This window comes from Hyperolius riggenbachi, chromosome 1, assembly GCF_040937935.1.
Source record: "Hyperolius riggenbachi isolate aHypRig1 chromosome 1, aHypRig1.pri, whole genome shotgun sequence".
Classification (NCBI taxonomy): domain Eukaryota; kingdom Metazoa; phylum Chordata; class Amphibia; order Anura; family Hyperoliidae; genus Hyperolius; species Hyperolius riggenbachi.
Genome location: NC_090646.1, coordinates 448,538,623 through 448,563,344, shown reverse-complemented (window position 1 = coordinate 448,563,344; position 24,722 = coordinate 448,538,623).

Below are 24,722 nucleotides of genomic sequence, written 5' to 3'. Positions count from 1 at the left end.
TATGAGTATTTTGATAGTAAGTTCTCACAAACTTTTGTCAATTGTAAAATGCTGAAAAGTTAGTTTAAAGAGGAGATGAAAATTATCTCCTAGAAAAAAACTCAGATGAAAGAGCGAATTGCATATGGCCCCAGATGTTGTGACTCAGAGCTTGGAATTTATTGGCTGCAAGCAGATATACTTTTTAAAGTATTTACATTGTAAGTGTAGTAGCACGGTTTTAAATTAATAAATGATCAGTTTTATACTGTGAAAGCCTTATACTGTACTTAGCTTGAGGACTTTTTTTAATGGATAACGATGACGTGGAACTGATATATTACTAATTACCAGTGCATGAAGGGGTAGCATCTAGCAAGTTGTGGTTCTACACTTGGTGAGCTGCTGATATCAGAGGCTAGTGATTTGATGGTGTATTTTTCCAGGAAGTGCTGCAACACACTAATAAAATATTAGACTCACATGCATCAATTGAACTGAGGTGAACCCATTTATTGACCTGCTTGACAGAGGGGTGAGCTCCAATCCTTTACATTAGGACACCATATAATGATTTGGGTTAAAACAGGTACTGAAACATACATGAGTTCACTGATGATGCATTAAAAGTAACACAGGCTAGCACAGTTTTGCAGGTTACGCTTTCCTTCATCTAGGAAAGAGGTTGATATATAGTGGACTTGTTAATCTAGATTTAGCTGAAGAGGTTATGTCTAAGGTTCATATTTCTCCCAATGTATTATTATTTTTTTCTTTATTATAATTTTCTCCATAAATGTCTACATGAAAGATTAGGACTAGACTGTTTGGGAGAAAAAGTAATAATGTTGGTTTAACCTTTTCACCTCAAAGGGTTTTTCCTCTCAAAAAAACCAGAGCAATTTTCACCCGTCAGTGCTCCTTCCATTCATTCACCTATAAGTTTATTACTACTTATCACAACGAAACAATCTATATCTTGTTTTTTTCACCACTGATTAGGCTTTCTTTGGCATGTACTTTTTGCTAAGAATTATTTTATTCTAACTCAGTTTTAATGGGAATAATAAGAAAAACAATTGAAAAAATTCATTATTTCTCAGTTTTCGCCCATTATAGTTTCAAAATAAAACATGCTACCATAATTAAAACCCACACATTTTATTTGCCCATTTGTATTGGTTATTGCAACGTTAAAATTTTTTCCCTAGTACAATGTATGGCGCCAATATTTTATTTGAAAATAAAGGTCCATTTTTTAAGTGTTGCGTCTATCCCTAATTACAAGCCCATAATTTATAAAGTAATTGTAGTATACAGTTTTTGTATACATATTAAAAAAGTTCAGTCCCTAAGGTAACTGTAACACGCGGCGGGGATACCGCCGCGACGGAGAGCGGCGTGTCCGCCGTCTCTGCATCTCAGCTGGCGGTGGTCCCCGCCGCACTCTCGTTGCCAGGTCCTTCGGCCGCACATCGGGTAAGGGCTACACATGCGCGCCCAGCGGCAGGACCTTTATGCTCATAGATGGGGAGTCAGCTGGCTCGCCGGTCAGCTGACTCCAGCCTAGCTGCCGATTGGCTGGGCGGCGGGGGCGTGCCTCAGAGACTCCTCAGCTACAAAAGGGCTGAGGAGTCACTCGCAGCTCGTCTGCTGTTGCGATCACTTAGTGTTAGCGCTCAGACCTTAGCTAGATCCGATGTGCTTTGATACGGAAGGAAACCGGGGATTTCACACAGCTTAGGATTGTGCATTATACTGTTTGATTTCTGTGTTTGACTCTGGCTCGTTCTGACTACTCTTTCTCTCAGTGATTCTGTACTTTTGCACATCTGATCCTGTTGCCGACCATGCCTGAATACTGTTCTGTCTCTGTCTCCTGAATCTGTACCTTTGCCCATCTGATCCTGTTGCCAACCTTGCCTGTTTATCGTTCTGTCTCTGCCTCCTGCAATTGTACCTGATCTGCCTGTCTGTTGCCGAATCAATTAGTCTGACCTCTCTACGCTCACCAGGGAGCCCTTGTCTCTGGTGAGGGGCTCCGTACTGTTAGTACCCACCAGCTCCTCTGGTGAGGTCTTGTTAAACCTAGCAGTACTTACTGTTTGCACCAATCACTACATAAAGGGCAATAAAGTGTGACTAAGGTCACGGTCATTCCTGAGTTTTGCTATATTTGTATTATTGGTGATTCTGCAGATCACCATATAATCAGATATAGTATCTGCATTATTTGGTGATACTGCAGATCACCAAATAATCAGAACTTTGTATTTGCTGACACCAATCATTACAGTAACTATTTATGTATTTTTTTACTTGTAATTTTTTTTAAAATGAAAAAAAAAAAATAAAAAAAATAAAATGGTAACTTTAGGGGAGTGTGGGAGGTCAGGGGTTAATAGAAAAAAAAGGTAACTAGGGATGATAAACTGAAAAAAAAAGGGGATGTAATATTACAATTTGGCCACAAGATGTCCTCAGTGGTGACTTCAGCTCCGTACTGTTAGTACTGCCATTCCCACAGGGAATTAGATCAATGAAAGGGATTTGTTTTCCCATTCATTGATCTAGCAGCGGGCGATCGGCGGTAATGAGTGGTGGTACCGAGCGCGGGGGGTGAGCGGGGGGACGTGGCGGGAGAGATGTAGTACCTACGCCCCTGCATAGAGCTGTGGCGTTTTGCAGGGGCGTAGTTACTCGTCCCCGGGGAGGGGAAATGATTAAAAGAGTTGTTGTTCTTCATCAGATACAAAACATTTATTCTAAGTATTGATTGTTGTACAAGATAAAAAAGGGTGTTTTTCTTCTTTGCAAGCTCAACCATATATTATTTAAAAGAGGCCAATTATCTAGGGAATGTTGTTGTTCAGTTTATATCTTAGATATCTAGTTTAGATCAGACAATAATGGAAATTGGTTTTAAGTATTGTCAGGTGTACCTGGCTTACAAGAAATTAAGTGATTTGGGAAATAAAGATATGTTTAATTAACCACTTCCCGACCGCCGTATGTACAATTGGCGGCCGGGAAGTGCACCCCGCAAGGACCGCCGTATTGACAATTGGCGGCGGTCCTTGTAGGGGCATGGGCGGAGCGATCGCGTCATCAGTGACGCGATCCTCCGCCTCCGCCTGGCGCCGCTCACCCGCCGCAACATCCCGCCGGCCATACGGAAGCGCCGGCGGGATGTTAACCCCGCGATCGCCGCATACAAAGTGTATAATACACTTTGTAATGTTTACAAAGTGTATTATACAGGCTGCCTCCTGCCCTGGTGGTCCCAGTGTCCGAGGGACCACCAGGGCAGGCTGCAGCCACCCTAGTCTGCACCAAGCACACTGATTTTCCCCCCCCCCTGCCCCAGATCGCCCACAGCACCCATCAGACCCCCCCCTGCCCACCCCCCAGACCCCTGTTTGCACCCAATCACCCCCCTAATCACCCATCAATCACTCCCTGTCACTATCTGTCAACGCTATTTTTTTTTTTATCCCCCACCCTGCTCCCTGCCCCCTCCTGATCACCCCCACCCCTCAGATTCTCCCCAGACCCCCCCCCCAGACCACCCCCCCTGTTTACTGTATGCATCTATCCCCCTGATCACCTGTCAATCACCTGTCAATCACCTGTCAATCACCTGTCAATCACCCGTCAATCACCCATCAATCACCCCCTGTCACTGCCACCCATCAGCCAGCCCCTAACCTGCCCCTTGCGGGCAATCTGATCACCCCCCCACACCAATAGATCGCCCGCAGATCCGACATCAGATCACCTCCCAAATCCATTGTTTACATCTATTCTCTCCTCTAAACACACACTAATTACCCATCAATCACCCATCAATCACCCCCTATCACCACCTGTCACTTTTACCTATCAGATCAGACCCTAATCTGCCCCTTGCGGGCACCCAATCACCCGCCCACACGCTCAGATTGCCCTCTGACCCCCCCTTATCAATTCACCAGTGCATTAATTACATCTGTTCTTCCCTGTAATAACCCACTGATCACCTGTCAATCACCTGCCAATCACCTATCACCCATCAATCACCCCCTGTCACCCCCTGTCACTGCCACCCATCAATCAGCCCCTAACCTGCCCCTTGCGGGCAATCTGATCACCCACCCACACCATTAGATCGCCCGCAAACCCGCCGTCAGATTACCTCCCAAATGTATTGTTTACATCTGTTATCTTCTCTAAACACCCACTAATTACCCATCAATCACCCATCAATCACCCCCTATCACCACCTGTCACTGTTACCTATCAGATCAGACCCTAATCTGCCCCTTGCGGGCACCCAATCACCCGCCCACACGCTCAGATTGCCCTCAGACCCCCCCCCCCCCTTATCAATTCGCCAGTGCATTAATTACATCTGTCCTTCCCTGTAATAACCCACTGATCACCTGTCAATCACCTGCCAATCACCTATCACCCATCAATCACCCCGTCACTGCCACCCAACAATCAGCCCCTAACCTGCCCCTTGCGGGCAATCTGATCACCCACCCACACCAATAGATCGCCCGCAGATCCGACATCAGATCACCACCCAAGCGCAGCGTTTACATCTATTCTCTCCTCTAAACACCCACTAATTACCCATCAATCACCCCCTATCACCACCTGTCACTGTTACCCATCAGATCAGACCCTAATCTGCCCCTTGCGGGCACCCAATCGCCCGCCTACACGCTCAGATTGCCCTCAGACCCCCCCCTTATCAATTCGCCAGTGCAATATTTACATCTGTTCTCCCCTGTAATAACCCACTGATTACCTGTCAATCACCTATCAATCACCCATCAATCACCCCCTGTCACTGCCACCCATCAATCACCCCCTGTCACTTCCACCCATCAATCACCCGCTGTCACTGCCACCCATCAATCAGCCCCTAACCTGCCCCTTGCGGGCAAACTGATCACCCACCCACACCAATAGATCGCCCGCAGATCCGACATCAGATCACCACCCAAGCGCAGTGTTTCCATCTATTCTCTACCCTAAACACCCACTAATTACCCATCAATCACCCCCTGTCACTGCTACCTATCAGATTAGACCCCTATCTGCCCCTAGGGCACTCAATCACCCGCCCACACCCTCAGAATGCCCTCAGACCCCAGCCCTGATCACCTCGCCAGTGCATTGCTTGCATCTATTCCCCCCTCTAATCACACCTTGAGACACCCATCAATCACCTCCTGTCACCCCCTAGCACACCTACCCATCAGATCAGGCCCCAATTTGCCCCGTGTGGGCTCCTGATCACTCGGCCAATCCCTCAGATCCCCCTCAGACCCCCTTCCGATCACCTCCCCAGTGCATTGATTGCATCTATTTTCCCCTCTAACCACCCCCTGAGACACCCATCAATCACCTCCTGTCACCCCCCTAGCACTCCTATCCATCAGATCAGGCCCAATACAACCTGTCATCTAAAAAGCCACCCTGCTTATGACCGGTTCCACAAAATTCGCCCCCTCATAGACCACCTGTCATCAAAATTTGCAGATGCTTATACCCCTGAACAGTCATTTTGAGACATTTGGTTTCCAGACTACTCACGGTTTTGGGCCTGTAAAATGCCAGGGCGGTATAGGAACCCCACAAGTGACCCCATTTTAGAAAAAAAGACACCCCAAGGTATTCTGTTAGGTGTATGACGAGTTCATAGAAGATTTTATTTTTTGTCAAAAGTTAGCGGAAATTAATTTTTATTGGTTTTTTTTCACAAAGTGTCATTTTTCACTAACTTGTGACAAAAAATAAAATCTTCTATGAACTCGCCATACACCTAACGGAATACCTTGGGGTGTCTTCTTTCTAAAATGGGGTCACTTGTGGGGTTCCTATACTGCCCTGGCATTTTAGAGGCCCTAAACCGCGAGGAGTAGTCTAGAAAACAAATGCTTCAAAATGACCTGTGAATAGGACGTTGGGCCCCTTAGCGCACCTAGGCTGCAAAAAATTGTCACACATGTGGTACCGCTGTACTCAGGAAAAGTAGTATAATGTGTTTTGGGGTGTATTTTTACACATACCCATGCTGGATGGGAGAAATTTCTATGTAAATGGACAATTGTGTGTAAAAAAATCAAACAATTGTCATTGACAGAGATATTTCTCCCACTTAGCATCGGTATGTGTAAAAATACACCCCAAAACGCATTATACTACTTCTCCTGAGTACGGCGGTACCACATGTGTGACACTTTTTTACACCCTAAGTACGCTAAGGGGCCCAAAGTCCAATGAGTACCTTTAGGATTTCACAGGTCATTTTGCGACATTTGGTTTCAAGACTACTCCTCACGGTTTAGGGCCCCTAAAATGCCAGGGCAGTATAGGAACCCCACAAATGACCCCATTCTAGAAAGAAGACACCCAAAGGTATTCCGTACGGAGTATGGTGAGTTCTTAGAAGATTTTATTTTTTGTCACAAGTTAGCGGAAAATGACACTTTGTGAAAAAAAACTATTAAAATCAATTTCCGCTAACTTGTGACAAAAAGATAAAAACTTCTATGAACTCACCATACTCCTAACGGAATACCTTGGGGTGTCTTCTTTCTAAAATGGGGTCATTAGTGGGGTTCCTATACTGCCCTGGCATTTTAGGGGCCCTAAACCGTGAGGAGTAGTCTTGAAACAAAAATGACCTGTGAAATCCTAAAGGTACTCATTGGACTTTGGGCCCCTTAGTGCAGTTAGGGTGCAAAAAAGTGCCACACATGTGGTATCGCCGTACTCGGGAGAAGTAGTATAATGTGTTTTGGGGTGTATTTTTACACATACCCATGCTGGGTGGGAGAAATACCTCTGTAAATGACAATCTTTTGATTTTTTTACACACAATTGTCCATTTACAGAGGTATTTCTCCCACCCAGCATGGGTATGTGTAAAAATACACCCCAAAACACATTGTACTACTTCTCCCGAGTACGGCGATACCACATGTGTTGCACTTTTTTGCACCCTAACTGCGCTAAAGGGCCCAAAGTCCAATGAGTACCTTTAGAATTTCACAGGTCATTTTGAGAAATTTCGTTTCAAGACTACTCCTCACGGTTTAGGGCCCCTAAAATGCCAGGGCAGTATAGGAACCCCACAAATGACCCCATTTTAGAAAGAAGACACCCCAAGGTATTCCGTTAGGAGTATGGTGAGTTCATAGAAGATTTTATTTTTTGTCAAAAGTTAGCGGAAAATGACACTTTGTGAAAAAACACAATTAAAATCAATTTCCGCTAACTTTTGACAAAAAAATAAAATCTTCTATGAACTCACTATACTCCTAACGGAATACCTTGGGGTGTCTTCTTTCTAAAATGGGGTCATTTGTGGGGTTCCTATACTGCCCTGGCATTTTAGGGGCCCTAAACCGTGAGGAGTAGTCTTGAAACGAAATTTCTCAAAATGACCTGTGAAATTCTAAAGGTACTCATTGGACTTTGGGCCCTTTAGCGCAGTTAGGGTGCAAAAAAGTGCCACACATGTGGTATCGCCGTACTCAGGAGAAGTAGTATAATGTGTTTTGTGGTGTATTTTTACACATACCCATGCTGAGTGGGAGAAAGATCTCTGTAAATGGACAATTGTGTGTAAAAAAAATTAACAAATTGTCATTTACAGAGATATTTCTCCCACCCAGCATGGGTATGTGTAAAAATACACCCCAAAACACATTATACTACTTCTCCTGAGTACGGCAATACCACATGTGTGGCACTTTTTTGCACCCTAACTGCGCTAAGGGGTCCAAAGTCCAATGAGCACCTTCAGGCTTTACAGGGGTGCTTACAATTTAGCACCCCCCAAAATGTCAGGACAGTAAACACACCCCACAAATGACCCCATTTTGGAAAGTAGACACTTCAAGGTATTCAGAGAGGAGCATGGTGAGTCCGTGGCAGATTTCATTTTTTTTTGTCGCAAGTTAGAAGAAATGGAAACTTTTTTTTTTTTTTTTTTTTTCACAAAGTGTCATTTTCCGCTTACTTGTGACAAAAAATAATATCTTCTATGAACTCACTATGCCTCTCAGTGAATACTTTGGGATGTCTTCTTTCCAAAATGGGGTCATTTGGGGGGTATTTATACTATCCTGGAATTCTAGCCCCTCATGAAACATGACAGAGGGTCAGAAAAGTCAGAGATGCTTGAAAATGGGAAAATTCACTTTTTGCACCATAGTTTGTAAACGCTATAACTTTTACCCAAACCAATAAATATACACTGAATGGGGGTTTTTTTTATCAAAAACATGTTTGTCCACATTTTTCGCGCTGCATGTATACAGAAATTTTACTTTATTTGAAAACTGTCAGCACAGAAAGTTAAAAAAATCATTTTTTTGCCAAAATTCATGTCTTTTTTGCTGAATATAATAAAAAGTAAAAATCGCAGGAGCAATCAAATAGCACTAAAAGAAAGCTTTATTAGTGACAAGAAAAGGAGCCAAAATTCATTTAGGTGGTAGGTTGTATGAGCGAGCAATAAACCGTGAAAGCTGCAGTGGTCTGAATGGAAAAAAAGTGGCCGGTCCTTAAGGGGTAGAAAGCCCTAGGTCCTCAAGTGGTTAATGTACCAGTGGTCCGATGTATGTGATATATGATACGATGACTTGTAATGAAAAAAAAAGTGGTTAATATTTTAGAATGCACGTAATGCTAATAATGTGTGGGAAGAACAAAATGATCATTAAAGGATTATTTGATAGCGTATGTGTACCACATAATGAGGGACTGTGGACAATAATACTACCTCTTAAGAAAAAATATACTGTAGATGCAATACAAGAACTATTAAAAATATCAAATTTTATGCTATTCAAAAGTAGTAAAATGCGCCATTATAAATTGACTATTGTTGATGATTATTCAATGAACGGCTTAAGCCATAAATTCCCGAAGATGCCAGCCATGATATAGATAAGCATATCTTTCAACAGGGGCATTGCTAGGATCCTAAGAGATCCGGAGCACTTTTGCGCAACCCAGCCAAAAAATGGGTGTAGCCATGCACCAGGATGTGGGTGTGGTTATGGGTGGAGCCACATTTACATGAACTTAATAGCAATCTAAGTAGTCCTGCCCAGTAACATGTTGAATAACCCCCCCTCTCCATTAATACAAAAAAAATGCAGCATATTACATAAATAGGCAGTGTCACATAAACATAACTAGGCAGAGTTACCTGGCTTCTGTGCTGGCTGGTCTGGCTTTCTGCTGGATGGGCTGGCCTGCTGCCATGTTATCTGGCAGTTCCCCCATAGCATTCCCTGACCTTCTAGTGTACCCCCTACCATGCTCCACGGACCTCCCAATGAGGCACCACTACTCCCAGCATGCTCTATAGAAGAACCAAAGCTCCCTGCATGTCCCATAAAAGCATCACAACACCCAGCATGGCACCACAGCACCTAGTAGACCCACATAGATACCCTGTGTGGTGCCATGCTGGGTGCAGCAGTGCCTCTATTAGGCATGTTGGGTGTTGTGGTGGAGAAGGAAAAGAAGAGGAGATCTGCAGAATCTTGAGATCAAGCGGCTGGAGATGGGTACTGCTGCCTGCTTCTCGACTCTGCCTGATGGACATCCAGGGCACCTCAGAATAGATGGGCACGTGCCACTGATCTTTGGGGCTAGCAATGCCCCTGTCTTTCAAAATGCTTTGGCCTGAGATCCTCTTCTGTTTTTGTTGCATCAAGAGTGACATAATTTCTAGTTCAAGCAGGGGCACCTCTAGGCATAAGCAGTACAGGCCATTGCCTGGTTTGCCATTGGTCCTGGGGGACGCCATTTTGCTGGATTAAGCCCCACACCCACATTCAGCCCTGCCCCCAGACTAAGCCCCACCCTTTGGGTGTTCTATTATTTGCTTCTGCTGCATCTACTTAGCATATGTTGCAGGCAACTCCCACCTCTGTGCCTTGTGCATCCTTTTTTACCTCTTTGTGCCTGCTTCTGTCCCTTTTGCTTCTCCTTCTGTCTCCTTGTGCCATGTCTAACCCCGTTTGTCCTTCTGTCTCCCTTTGTGCCTCCTTCTGTCTCCATGTGCCTCCTTATGTACCCTTTGCCTTTATTTGTCCCCTTGTGCTACCTCTGCCCCCTGTTCCTCCTTCAGTCCCACTCTGCCTCCCCCTTTCCTCCTGTGACTCCTTCTGTCTCCCTTTGTGCCTTCTTCTGTCTCCATGTGCCTCCTTTGTCCCCTGCGCCTTTTTCTGTCCCCTGTTCCTCCTTCTGTGCCCCTTTGTGCCTTCTTCTGTCTCCCTGTGGATCTTTCTGTCCCCCTCTACCTTCTTCTGTCCCCCTTTTGTGCCTCCTTCTTCCCCCCTTGGTGCATACTTCTGTCCTCCTTTGTGCCTCCTACTGTCTTCCTGTGCTTCCTTCTGCCCCTTTTTTTTCTGTTCCCCATTGTGCCTCCTTCTGTCCCATTTGTGCCTCCTTCTGTCCCCTGTGTGCCTCTTTCATTCCCCCTGTGCCTCCTTCTTTGCTCATGTGCCTCCTTTTCCCCTCTTTGTGCATGAATCTGTCCCTATTGTGCTGCCTTCTGCCCCACTTTGTGCCTCCTTCAGTCCTCCTATGCCTCCTTCTGTCCTCTTTTGTGCCTCCTTCTGGCCCTCATGCCTTCATCTGTCCCTTCTGTACCTCCCACTACCCCTCTGTGTACCTCCTCCTGTCCTTTTGTGGCCATCCTTTGGTCCTCAATTGTGTCTCATTTTGCTCCCCATTGTGCCTCTTTTTGTCCCCCATTGTGCCTCCTTCTGTCCCTGTGTGCCTCCTTATGTCCCCTTGTGCCTCCTTCTGTCCTCCTTTGTGACTTCTTCTGACCCTCGTGCCTCCTTCTGTCCCCCTGTGCCTCCCTATGTCCCCCTGTATGCCTTCTTTCTTACATTTATTTTTTTACATGTATTTTCTGGTGAAACGCTGCAGCAATAAGTGTGATTTCTGGTGAAATGCTGCCGCATTACAATTATTTTCTGGTGAAACATTGCCACATTACGGTTATTTCCTGGTGAAAGGCTGCTACATTACAGTTATTTTCATGGGGGGCACCATGGGGGTGGGGGTGACACTACTTTTCTTGCCTGGAGTGACAAAATGTCTAGAGGTGCACCTGAGTTCAAGTATCTAATAAAATACATGTTTTCCAGTTGGACAGAATTTGCAGGTCTTGCCTGGAGTTTCACTTTGTATCCATTGAAAAATAAATTGTGCAAGTAAGGTCCCTGTTAATGTGAATGTATTATAAATTAGACTACATTATTTAATTATTCTCCTGCTTATTCTTAAGCATTTACTCAGTAGGTCAGCATTTTCGTTTAACCAAGGAAAAAGTTTATTGTACAAAAATAGAATAGACAGGACATTTGTACATGTGTTTTCTAGACAAAGTGCAGTTTGAAGGCAATTATAAAGTATACAATGATATATAAGTAAGTGCAGGCAATGGAACGCATAGACAAAAAAGGAAAGCACGATCTAAAGGAAAGAGCCATCTAATGCAGTTATTCTTATTTAAGCAGGCATTAAAATAAATATCATGGTACAAAAGTCCTTGTACATCTAAAACCTTGTCATGGTACCATTATAATTGCACCTTAGAATTTATACGTGATGTACTTAGATATTGGTATGGGATTAGGTGAAATACAGCTCCAGGTGTTTATGCCCTATCTTTCCATTTATCTCAAACTAGATGGAATTGTTGAGTATGGCCTCTGTGCGTGTAGACTACTTTTTTACATCAGGAGACATTGGCAGCACTTCCAGACATAGGCTGAATCCGAATTAACTACCTGCATAGATGTGCAGAGCTCCAAAAACAGGCAAATTACTTAACTTGCATTCAAAACAGGCACAGCAAAGGAGGGCGTTAGTTTCAGCAAAAATGATATATGCACAAATTATTACCTACAGGCCCTCACGGAAGAGACCTAACCTAACCCCTATTTAGTTGTCTTTTCCAACCAGACACCAGTGGAAGATTCCTTCATCTTAAAACACATCCAGCACCCAAAATACTGGGTCCAGAGTAACTGGACAGCCTATTTTATCATTGAGAATGGTAGTTTATCTCACACTAGAGATGGCCCGAACCTCCGATTTTAGGTGCGCGAACGCGGTTTGCGAACCTACCACGAAAGTTCAGTTTGCCCGAACTTTGCGAACTGCAATAGACTTCAATGGAGAGGCGAACTTGAAAATTTAGAAAAAATTATGCTGGCTATAAATAGGATGGAAAAGATGTTTCAAGGGGTCTACTACCTGGAGGGAGACATGGGTGAGTGGAATAGACATCAAAAGTCTAAAACACAAAGCAGTGTTTTAAAGTCAGAAATCTCATTGAATGTTCAATTGTAGGCCTACACTGCTTTACAACATCAGGAAGTGTAATCGTCCCCTCCTCCTTCCTCACTCCCTGTTATTCCTTATATTGCACCCCACCACAGCTCCCTGCTCCCTCACTCCCTTCCTCCCTCACTCACTGTTATTCCTTATATTAAACCCCACCACAGCTCCCTCCTCCCTCACATTCCTTATATTGCACCCCACCACAGCTCCCTCACTCCTCCTCCCGAGGAGGGTCTTGTCTTCCAGGGAATTGTAGGATTTCAAAAGTCAGCTTACATACCTTGGCCGGGAATCGAACCCAGGTCTAGTGCTTGGTAGGCAGCTCTCTTCACCACTATACCACCACCAACACTACATGCTGAAGTCAGCCTAGCATGTACCATTATGATATACCCAAGAGAAAAATGAGCTTGCTTAGGGATTTGTAGTATTTCAAAAGCCAACTCACATACATTGGCCAGGAATTGAACCCAGGCCTACCGCGTGGTAGGCTGCTATCCTAACCATTAAACCACCAACACAACACACTACAATGCTACATGCTGAAGCCAGCCTAGCATGTACCATTATGATATATCCAAGAGAAAAATGAACTTGCTTAGGGATTTGTAGGATTTCAAAAGCCAACTCACATACATTGGCCAGGAATCGAACCCAGGCATACCGCTCTGTAGGCTGCTATCCACCCCATTACACCACCAACACTACATGCTGAAACTTCTTGGAGCAGACTTCCTTCCTTCCTTCCTCCAAAAGACACACATACATCCCCATAAAATCATTCAACAGCAACTGCGTGCACAGTTGTTGTGGTACACAGTCTCTGTGGCACAATTGGTTAGCGTGTTTGGCTGTTAGCTGAAAGGTTGGTGGTTCAAGCCCACCCAGGCATGGCCTTGCCTTTTGTGTTCAACAGTTGTCCAAAGAGAACCCCAGATAGCCATGTAGATTAATCTCTCTCTCTCTTTCTCTCTAGTAGGGATGGTCACCGCTTTCCGCGGAATTGTATTTTCTGCAATTTTGGGCGGAAATTGGTCATTCCATTCCATGTGGTCGGAACGGAATTGCTTTTTCAATCCGGCAGAATTCCGAAATTGCCTGTGAAATTCTGCCGGTATCCGTTGATGGTTTTAAGCTGAAAATTCACTTCAATGGCATCAAGTCCTAGAGAGAGAGAGTAAGAGCTAATTTTTCTCTTGGGTATATCACAATGGTACATGCTAGGCTGGCTTCAGCGTATAACATTATAGTGTGGTGTGTTGGTGGTATAATGGTTAAGATAGCAGCCTACCACGCGGTAGGCCTGGGTTCGATTCCTGGCCAATGTAGGTGAGTTGGCTTTTGAAATCCTACAAATCCCCAAGCAAGCTCATTTTTATCTCGGATATATCATAATGGTACATGCTAGGCTGGCTGCAGCATGTAGCATTTTAGTGTGTTGTGTTGGTGGTATAATGGTTAGGGTAGCAGCCTACCACGCGGTAGACCTGGGTTCGATTCCTGGCCAATGAATGTGAGTTGGCTTTTGAAATCCTACAAATCCCTAAGCAAGCTCATTTTTCTCTTGGATATATCATAATGGTACATGCTAGGCTGGCTTCAGCATGTAGCATTGTAGTGTGTTTGTTGGTGGTATAATGATTAGGATAGCAGCCTACCATGCAGTAGGCCTGGGGTCGATTCCTGGCCAATGTATGTGAGTTGGCTTTTGAAATCCTACAAATCCCTAAGCAAGCTCATTTTTCTCTTGGATATATCATAATGGTACATGCTAGGCTGGCTTCAGCATGTAGTGTTGGTGGTGGTATAGTGGTGAAGAGAGCTGCCTACCAAGCACTAGACCTGGGTTCGATTCCCGGCCAAGGTATGTAAGCTGGCTTTTGAAATCCTACAATTCTTAATGGAGCATTATGGGGGCGAACCGAACTTCTAAAAAAATTTGCCTTTGCCGGCGAACGTGAACCATCTAAAGTTCGACTGGAACCGTTCACGGGCGAACCGTTCAGGCCATCTCTATCTGACACCACTTCCACTTCCAAATTAGATGATAGGGGGGGGGGGGAGTCTTCATCACACTTAGGCTACGTTTCCACTGTACATTTTTGCCTGCAAAAAATCGTATAATATTTTTCTGATTGGGGAAAATTTGCATGTAAATTTGTATGCGAAAATTCGCATTAGTTAAATATGCATAATCTGCCTAGTAACAGCTTAGTCATGACTGCTGACAAATTCCTGTAACCATGGATCTAATAGCGAATTTTCGGGCAAGTAACGCGAAAATTCACATTGCCTATACAAAGCATTGTATGTGAATCATACGCGATGTCCAAAAAAATGATACAGGACCTCAAATTTTTTCACGCGTACGAACGCTAACGAAAATTTGCATTGAACGGAAACAGCCCCATTCTCCACCATTAGTTGCAAAATCAACGTGAATTTTCTGAGAAAAAAAATCTGACACAAAACCCACACATGGAAACCTAGCCTTAGGACAGGCTCTACTAGCAGTAGGATTGTACTTGGCCACTTGACTGGGGGTCAAATAAGCTTTATGTACTATATATAGCTGTGTAGCATGGTCTTTAACACAAAAAGATACTCTCTTGACTGATTCAAGTGCCTCTTCCCAGTTCTCCATGTCCAGTGATATGCATAGGTCAGTGGGCTGCAAACTCGTTCATCACAAGAGCCAAAGATCAGCAATACAATGATTAAGACTTCTTTTGAGAGCCAAATTTATTTTCAAGAACCATGTTTTTAGGAGTCTGTTTAAATTAACTACTGACATTAAATACAATCAGATATCATAGTAATAATCTTATATCATGACCAAAAACGATATTTCACATTAATATAGATGAAAATAAAAATATGACAATACAAAGCCATTCTTTATTTAATGTGAAGAATGACCTTCCATCTCCTTGGAATTTTGATAATGATTAGCCCCCAAAGTTATTGCCAGTTTGCCACTGTCTTGCAATAATAATGAATAGCATCCTTATTGGCACAGCCCTGCATAAATAATGGTGGGATTACACTGGGGCAATTCCCAGGGTACACTGGGCCGACTCACATGGCAACATTGGGCTGACTTGAAGGTTGATATTGGGCTGACTTTAGACCTTTCAGCAGTGTTCAAGTTATAACTAGTACAGTGCTGAAAGGTGTAAAGTTGGCCAGTTGGCATTATTCAACTGGCATGGGACTACAAGAACCAGCAGAAATTGACATGGTTTATTATATAGTTCCTATCTGTTCCTATTATATAAGTTGAAGGCACACCAAAATAAACCATGTAGATCCATAATGGTTTTTGTAATCCCATTTAGACTAGCCAACTTTAGACCTTTCAGTGGTGTACTAGTTATGGAACATGAGGCCCCCTAGTAATCCAACACCTTTAGAACTATAATTACAAGCAGCAGCCTGCTGCTGATTCTGCTGGTGGTGGCGGCTCTGAACAAAGTTCTGCACTGCAAAGTCCACACAGTGCAGAACAGGCTGGGTTGCACTCACAGTCACACAGCGCCACTGTAGAGAGACCCAGACGAAAGGAGATAGAGGGTTTCGCAGGGCTCGGCGAACTGGGCTGCACCATCTGGCAACTACACGAACAGGGGCAGAGCATAATGGCAGGTTAGCCCTAGCCGCTATCAGAGCTGCACTCAAATGGCTAAAGAGCCACATAGGCTTCTAGAGCCACAGATTCTGACCCCCTGGCCTAGGTCTACCCATAGAACCCTGGGTAAGATCATATGCCTTACTAGAATTAAGCTCCTTATAAATGTCAGTAGTTCAGCAATTTAAAATGTTATTTAAAGGCAATATACATGAAAGTTTGACTACTTGTTCCCAGAGGACATTATAAATAATTTCCAAACTTCCAAACTTGCACAACTGCTCAGGATCTAGGTATCTTGATTTTGAGGAAAAAAAGGGTAAGCTAAGCAGCACAGACTGGATCCACCCTCAAGGAATGCCTTAACCAGCAGGTATCATACTACCTTGGGTTGACGATCATTGTGGACACTCTGAGGAGCGAGGAACCTCTGGACTTCTGCATGTGCAGACTTGACTTGTGGCCAGAGCTGTCACAATTTGCCAAGGAGCTTTTGGTTTGCCCCATATCAAGTGTCCTATCAGAATTGTAATGGGCAGGCAAAGTCACTTAACACACAGCAGTGTTGATCACTTAACATTTATAAAAATGAACAAGGCATGGATCTTAGAGGGTTACAGTATGGATGTGTAATACAATTGTTATGCATTACTATTATCATCCTGGAGCATGCCAGTTACTCCAGGCCTCATGCCCACCCTGGCCACAGGCACAGCTGTCCTGCACCACCATCAGCATGGCACCCAGTTTCTCATTTGGCCCCACTTCAATTGACTTTACCCAAACAAAAAATTCAATAGTATTACTCTGGCACATGCTAGGTACTTCTGGCCTCCTCTCCGCCCTGAACACAGGCACAGCTATCCTGCACCACCACTACACAGGCACATATGAGGGGGGCAGTCAGAAATGTGAAGGGGGCATCATGTTTGAGCAAATTTTCTCTATACATGGTAGTGTGGCATGCGAAGCACGCTCTGGTGAAAATGTGATCATAACATCATGTGGGTGGGGCGAACTGGAATGTAGTTATACCAGCTAATGTAGTTACATTTAAAAAATATGAAGTAAATGCACATAACGGCAGACAGCCTTTCACCAGTAAATGCATGTAATGAGAGACAGCGTTTCACCAGTAAATGCACATAAGAGACAGCGTTTCACCACTAAATGCACATAATACAATACAATACAATACAATAACATTTGTAAAGCTAATAATGACAGACAGCCTTTCACTAGTAAATGCATGTAATGACAGACAGCCTTTCACCAGTAAATTCATGTAATGAGAGACAGCGTTTCGCCAGTAAATGCACATAAGAGACAGCGTTTCACCAGTAAATGCACATAATGACAGACAGCCTTTCACCAGTAAATGCATGTAATGAGAGACATCGTTTCACCAGTAAATGCACATAAGAGACAGCGTTTCACCAGTAAATGCACATAATGACAGACGGCCTTTCACCAATAGATCCACATGACAGACAGTATTTCACCAGTAAATGCACATAATGTCAGACAGCCCGTGTCCCCAGTATATGTAGCCATGTGTATAGGTGTCCCCAGTATATCTAGCCAGGTGCATAGGTGTCCCCAGTATATGTAGCTAGTTGTACAGCTGTCCCCAGTATATGTAGCCAGGTGTATAGCTGTCCCCAGTGTATGTATTCAGGTCTATAGGTGTCCTCAGTATATGTAGCCAGGTGTATAGCTGTCCCCAGTATATGTAGCCAGGTCTATAGATGTCCCCAGTATAGGTAGCGAGGTCTATAGGTGTCTCCAGTATAGCCAGGTGTATAGATGTCCCCAGGAGGGGTGGCAACGCAGAGAAGAGGGAGATTTGGGTACAGCATTGGGGAAGGGAGATTGTCTCCCCCCCTTCCCTCACCTGGGGCTCCCCCTTCCTCGCTCCCCCCTCCAGATCTCCTATTTTTACACTTCCTATTCCCAGCGTGAAGGAGATCTGTGCGCTGCTACTCTAGTGGCGTCACTGACTAGACCAGAGTAGCGGCGCACAGATCTCCTTCACGACGGGAATAGGAAGTGTTCTGCTGCCGCCCACTGCTAGATGCTCAAATATGGAGGGGGGAGCGAGAAAGGGGGAGCACCAGGTGAGGGAAGGGGGGGACGTCCCCCCTTCCCCACCGCTGTGCCACTGCTCCCTCTTATCTGCACTGCCACACCTCCTGCTTGAGGGGGCAAGACATTTGTTTTAGGGGTCCCCTCCTCCTCTCGCCGCACGCTAGAGCCAGCCCTGACCACCAGCATGCCACCCAGTTTCTCGTATGGTCATACTCCAATTGGTTTTTTAACCCCCAAAAATATTATCCTGGCGTATGCCAGTTACTTCAGGCCTGCCCTGGACACAGGCACAAGCTATCCTGTACAATGCCCAGTGTGGCTGCCACACTGGACATGGTGCAGGATAGTGCAGGCATGTAATTGGCAAACTTTTCAGGCCTCTAGTGTGGTTGCCAAAGCATGTTTTAGGCAGGTAATTGACAATTTTTTCTGGCTTTTAGTGCAGCTGCCAAAAATGTTTTAGGCAGGTAATTGACAACATTTTCAGGCTTCTGTCTCATACAGAGGCTGAAATTAAAATATTTATTTAGCAGGTAATTGACAGGTTTTTCAGGCCTCCAGTGTGGCTACCAAGAAATGTTTTAGGCAGTTAATTGACATTTTTTGGGGGTCTGTGGTATGGCAGCCAAAAATGTTTAGATGATATATATATATATCATCTATACTTCTTATCATGTAACCATTAGTAGAGTTGGGCCGAACCTCCGATTTTAGGTTCGCGAACCGGGTTCGCGAACTTTCGCGGAAGGTTCGGTTCGCGTTAAAGTTCGCGAACCGCAATAGACTTCAATGGGGATGCGAACTTTGAAAAAAAAAAAAATTATGCTGGCCACAAAAGTGATGGAAAAGATGTTTCAAGGGGTCTAACACCTGGAGGGGGGCATGGCGGAGTGGGATAGATGCCAAAAGTCCCCGGGAAAAATCTGGATTTGACGCAAAGCAGCGTTTTAAGGGCAGAAATCACATTGAATGCTAAATGACAGGCCTAAAGTGCTTTAAAACATCTTGCATGTGTATACATCAATCAGGTAGTGTAATTAAGGTACTGCTTCACACTGACACACCAAACTGTTCACTGAACAGAACAGGTATGCAGTGGCGGGTTCACTGAACAGGTATGCAGTGGCAGGATCAATGAACAGGTATGCAGTGGCAGGATCACTGAACAGGTACGCAGTGGCAGGATCACTGAACAGGTATGCAGTGGCAGGATCAATGAACAGGTATGCACTGGCAGGATCACTGAACAGGTATGCAGTGGCAGGATCAATGAACAGGTATGCAGTGGCAGGATCAATGAACAGGTATGCAGTGGCAGGATCAATGAACAGGTATGCACTGGCAGGATCACTGAACAGGTATGCAGTGGCAGGATCAATGAACAGGTATGCACTGGCAGGATCACTGAACAGGTATGCAGTGGCAGGATCAATGAACAGGTATGCACTGGCAGGATCACTGAACAGGTATGCAGTGGCAGGATCAATGAACAGGTATGCACTGGCAGGATCAATGAACAGGTATGCAGTGGCAGGATCAATGAACAGGTATGCACTGGCAGGATCACTGAACAGGTATGCAGTGGCAGGATCAATGAACAGGTATGCACTGGCAGGATCACTGAACAGGTATGCAGTGGCAGGATCAATGAACAGGTACTGGCAGGATCACTGAACAGGTATGCAGTGGCAGGATCAATGAACAGGTATGCACTGGCAGGATCACTGAACAGGTATGCAGTGGCAGGATCAATGAACAGGTATGCACTGGCAGGATCACTGAACAGGTATGCAGTGGCAGGATCAATGAACAGGTATGCAGTGGCAGGATCACTGAACAGGTATGCAGTGGCAGGATCACAGTACAGGTATGCAGTGGGCTGAGGGCTCACTGAACAGAACAGGTATGCAGCCAGGAAGAAGTTAAGCCTAACTAATCTTTCCCTATGAGAGACTGCAGCAGCTCGCCCTACTCTCACTAATGCAGGCACACGAGTGGCCATAACGGCCGCCGCTGCCTGCCTTATATAAGGGGGGGTGGGGCTCCAGGGGCTAGTGTAGCCTAATTGGCTACACTGGGCCTGCTGACTGTGATGTAGAGGGTCAAAGTTGACCCTCAGGTGCATTATGGGGCGAACCGATTTTTTGCGAACTTTTGCCGCAAAACGTTCGCGTGCGACACCCGCACGCGAACCACCTAAGTTCGCGCGAACCACGTTCGCCGGCGAACCGTTCGGCCCAACTCTAACCATTAGTTTGTAGATAATAATAATTCCATAAAGTCTGAGACTGAGTATGATTGGTATGGTATGGAATGGTGTCATTCTATGGTGCCCCTTCTAGTAGATGGGTCAATAGGCAATTGTCTAGATTTCCTATGACTAAAAATGGACCAGATGAGATCCTGTTTTCGACTCATTCAATGCCATATTGCTGGCACCAAAACATATGTATACATTGAGGCTTCCATGTCTATTGCTTTTTTGTAAAAATGTTGTTTAACTGCCATGTACAAATGTTTACCTGAAACAGTTTAAGTTAAACAATTGAACAGGCATGCAGCCAGCAGTCAGTGCACAGTTAGAACACCTGGTTTATATTCTCTTTCTCCAAATCAGTGATTTAGAAAGTATTACTGGCAGAGGACTGGCATAACAGCCAGATGAAATGCATTTTAAATAGAATATCTGACTTATGCTTTGTATTAGAGAGATTACATTAAAAAAAAAACTTTGATTAAGCAACATGCAAGCAAAGAGATCTTACCTGTTTCATTTTCTAAATGTTAACTGTTGACTTTCAAAAGAAGAACTAAACACATTTGCTGTTACATTTCCTAAATCCTAGCAATGCTATCTTCCCTGGTACTGCAAAAGACAGTTCAAAGTGCCCTGTATTCTGTACTTGAATCATCCATGAAAATAATCCTGTAATTCAATTTGCTTCCAGAAGATGGCAACACTGTGTCAGAATCCCCTGAATAAAATGTAAGCATTGATAATCAATTAACAAAATAATATTTTATTGCAAGCAAATTAAAATTATTTTGGAATATATCAGGACTACTAAAAAAAGGAAATACTTACCGTACCTAAAATAATCTATTTAAGAAGATGTTGTATCATATAGTATAACTCTAAACGTCAACAGCTTGCAACAGAAGAGCTACACATGACAGCATGCTTAACAAATACACCTTTAAAATGTTGCTGATCTTATCAACATTCAACCATACACCACTGGTATTGAATGCTCCTTCAGGGGATAATCGAGGGAGCAGTCTATGCTGTGTAAATTATAATGATTATACAGTCTTTTGAGCATTGCAAATGTTAATATAATAACATGTTAAATAATTTTACTACTGTATGCCGTTACTTATTTTCACCACAAACATGAAGAACATTTCATTAAACTTTCTCTATTAAAGAGGAACTGTCAGGAAAATCTTAAAATTTAAAACACATACAGATAAGAAGTACATTTCTCCCAAGGTAAAATGAGCCATAAATTAATGTTCTCCTATATTGCTGTCACTTACAGTAAGTAGTAGAAATCTGACATTAATCACAGATTTTGGAGTAGCTCATCTTCTCATAGGGGAGTTCTCAAGGTTTTCTTTATTTTTAAAAGCACTTAATGAATGGCAGTTGCTCCGTACAACTGCCAAAATAGTGTGCAACGAGCAGAGAGGCTGGCCAGCGTTTTTATATTAATCATTTTCAGGGAGTGTCTTTATAAAGGATAAAGGCCATGCTGAGAATCCCCCATGAAGAGATAGACTAGCCCAAAACCTGTCGGTAATGTGAGATTTCTACTACCTGCTGTAAGTGACAGCAACATAGGAGAGAAGTCATTTATGGCTCATTTTACTCTGGGAGAAATAATGTACTTCTTATTTGTATGCATTTTAAATTTTAAGATTTTCACGACAGTTCCTCTTTAAGAAAAAAAAATTCTATTCCAGTCTCAGGGAACCATACAATAATTATTATTATTATTATTGATTTATAAAGCGCCAACACATTCCGTGACGCTGTACAAAGTAAGAAACAAACATGGGGTACATAATACAGACAATGGTGTACACCAATATACAAGATACATAATTGGTGACAAAATACGAAAATTGTACAAAATACAGAATACTAAATACAGAATTGGTAATGACAGTGATAAAAGTAACATGATAAATAAAATGTATAGTGATTTCCAAGACAGAAAGGGGGGGGAGAGCCCTGCCCTTGTGAGCTTACAATCTAATGGGATGGAGGGGAAACAAGTGGAGGGGTTGTATACAACAAATATATAGAGGCAGTGGGCCATATGCAATTCTCTTTTTCACCTGAGTTTTCACCTAGGAGATAATTTTTCATCTTTGATTTTAAATAACTTTCCAGTACTTTTCAACTAAAAAAGTACCAAAAAGTTGGTGAAAAACTACTGTCAAAATTATTTTAATCATTTTCTTGCCTTCTGGGGGCTTAAAAGGCATTTTATTGACAAGTTTAAAAATATCACCTAGGAGAAAACACAGGTGAAAAAGTGAATTGCATATGGCCCAGTGTGTTTTAAGATACCTAGTAGGAGTGCAATTTGGTCTTAGGACAAAGGGAAGTGGCCTAAGGTAGCGCATATGCTTGTCGGAACAAATTCATTTTTAGAGAGCGTTTAAAGGTAGCAAAGGTTGGCAAGTGATGGATGTGTTGTGGGAGGACTTTCCAGAGGAGGGGCGAAGCGCGTGTAAAATCTTGTAAACGTGATTTTAAATGACAATTTTTAGTCAGACTTAAAAAGAACTGAGTACTAATGTATATTCTTTAAACTGATTGGCTAGATTGGCTAGATATTAATAACTATGCAAAGAACAGATTTTCAGTGTTTTCATCCAAGCATAGCATTATTTGGTCTTAGGAACATGTGTATACAGTTTGTCTGTGCATGCATACAGATTCCTGTAGAAAGAGGAGGGGCATGGTGCAAGGCATATAACTCAGCTCAGAATAGTGGTTTATGCATCATAGTTCCTTCACTTTTAATTATTTTTCACCATTGCAACTTATCTTTTGTTGTTTTTATTTTTGTTTCTCCCTTTCCAAAAACCTTTTTTTTCTCCCATGTAAGTATTTTTTACTCCCATATAGGTATGTAGGTACTTTACTCCTATGTAGGTATTGCCATCGTGACTAAGATAGCCAGCAATTAGCCGTCTGCAAATAGATGGAGAAAGAGTTGCAACAGATGTCATTTTACTGGGAGATTGTGACTTCAGCCATATTAAAACGCAACCGAGGTGACATTTGACATGATAAGATAGACATGTGTATGTATAGTACCAAGCACACAAATAGCTAGGCTGTGTTCCTTTTTTTATTTCTTTGCCTGAAAGAGTTAAAAATTGGGTATGCAAGAGACAGTTTCTGTCCGGGTCGGGACTGGGTCGGACTGGGTCAGACTTTAGCATAACCCTCTCTGATTACTGCCATAAAATACTTTCCTGTCAGTAAATGGCTTCTGAGATCAGGAAAGAGATAAAAAGAGTCAATAATTCAATAATTCGTAGATTTGAGCTCTAGCAAACTTCAATGAAGGTGTCATTAAGAAGAGACAATGAAACAGTAAAAACATACACACTAGATTAAAATATAAAATAAAACTGTAGGATATCTAAAAAAAAAAAACATTTTTAGTAGAAGGAGGATGGATACAATTGTTTTTCTCACCCATTTATTTTCACCTTGGATGTCTTTTAAGAGAGGCTTGCTGCTTGGAAGGAAAGTTATGGCAAGTTTGGAAAAGATACTAAAAGATAGAGATGTCACTTTACAACAAAGATCAGGATAATTAGAGGTATGGTTTTCCCAGTAGTAACATATGGATTTGGAGGACTATAAATGAGATAATTAGCAAAAAATATAATGCTTTTGAACTGTGGGTGTGGAGAAAGCTACTGAGAGTTCCCTGGACTGCTAGAAGATCTAACTAGTAAATGCTTAAAGAAAATTAGACCAGAGTATTTACTAGAAGGAATGATACTACTATCAAAACTAAAAAATACATTTGATCACAGAATGAGAAAATTGGATTCTTTGGAGAGATCCTTGATGCTTAGAAAAATTGAGGGCAAAAGAAGAAGAGGAGATAGATAATAGACTTTTCGCTTCTATTTACTTTTCATTAAACCAAACAAACTAAATTCAAGAAGCTGTTCAACAAGCTCTGTAAAAATAACAACTAACGTTTTTTTTTTAACTCTTGCTGTACTGGAAAACTGAAAGACAATTTCTGATTAGGGATAGTACTATATACACATAAGTTTATCTCATCATGTCACATATCACTTCAGGTACACTTTAACCACTTCATCACTGAGGGGTTTTTCCCCTTTTGGACCAGAGCAACTATTACCTGTCAGCGCTCCTCCCTTTCTTCCACCAATAAGTTAATCACTACTAATCACAACAAAATGATCTATATCTAGTTTTTTCACAACCATTTATTCTTTCTATTGGAAGGTACATTATGCTAAGAATTATTTTATTCTAAATGCATTTTAATGGGAATAATAAGTCTATAGCCTGATGAAGTGGGTTGTGCCCACGAAACATGTTGCAATCATTTGGAGTATGTAAATAAACTATTTTTGTGTT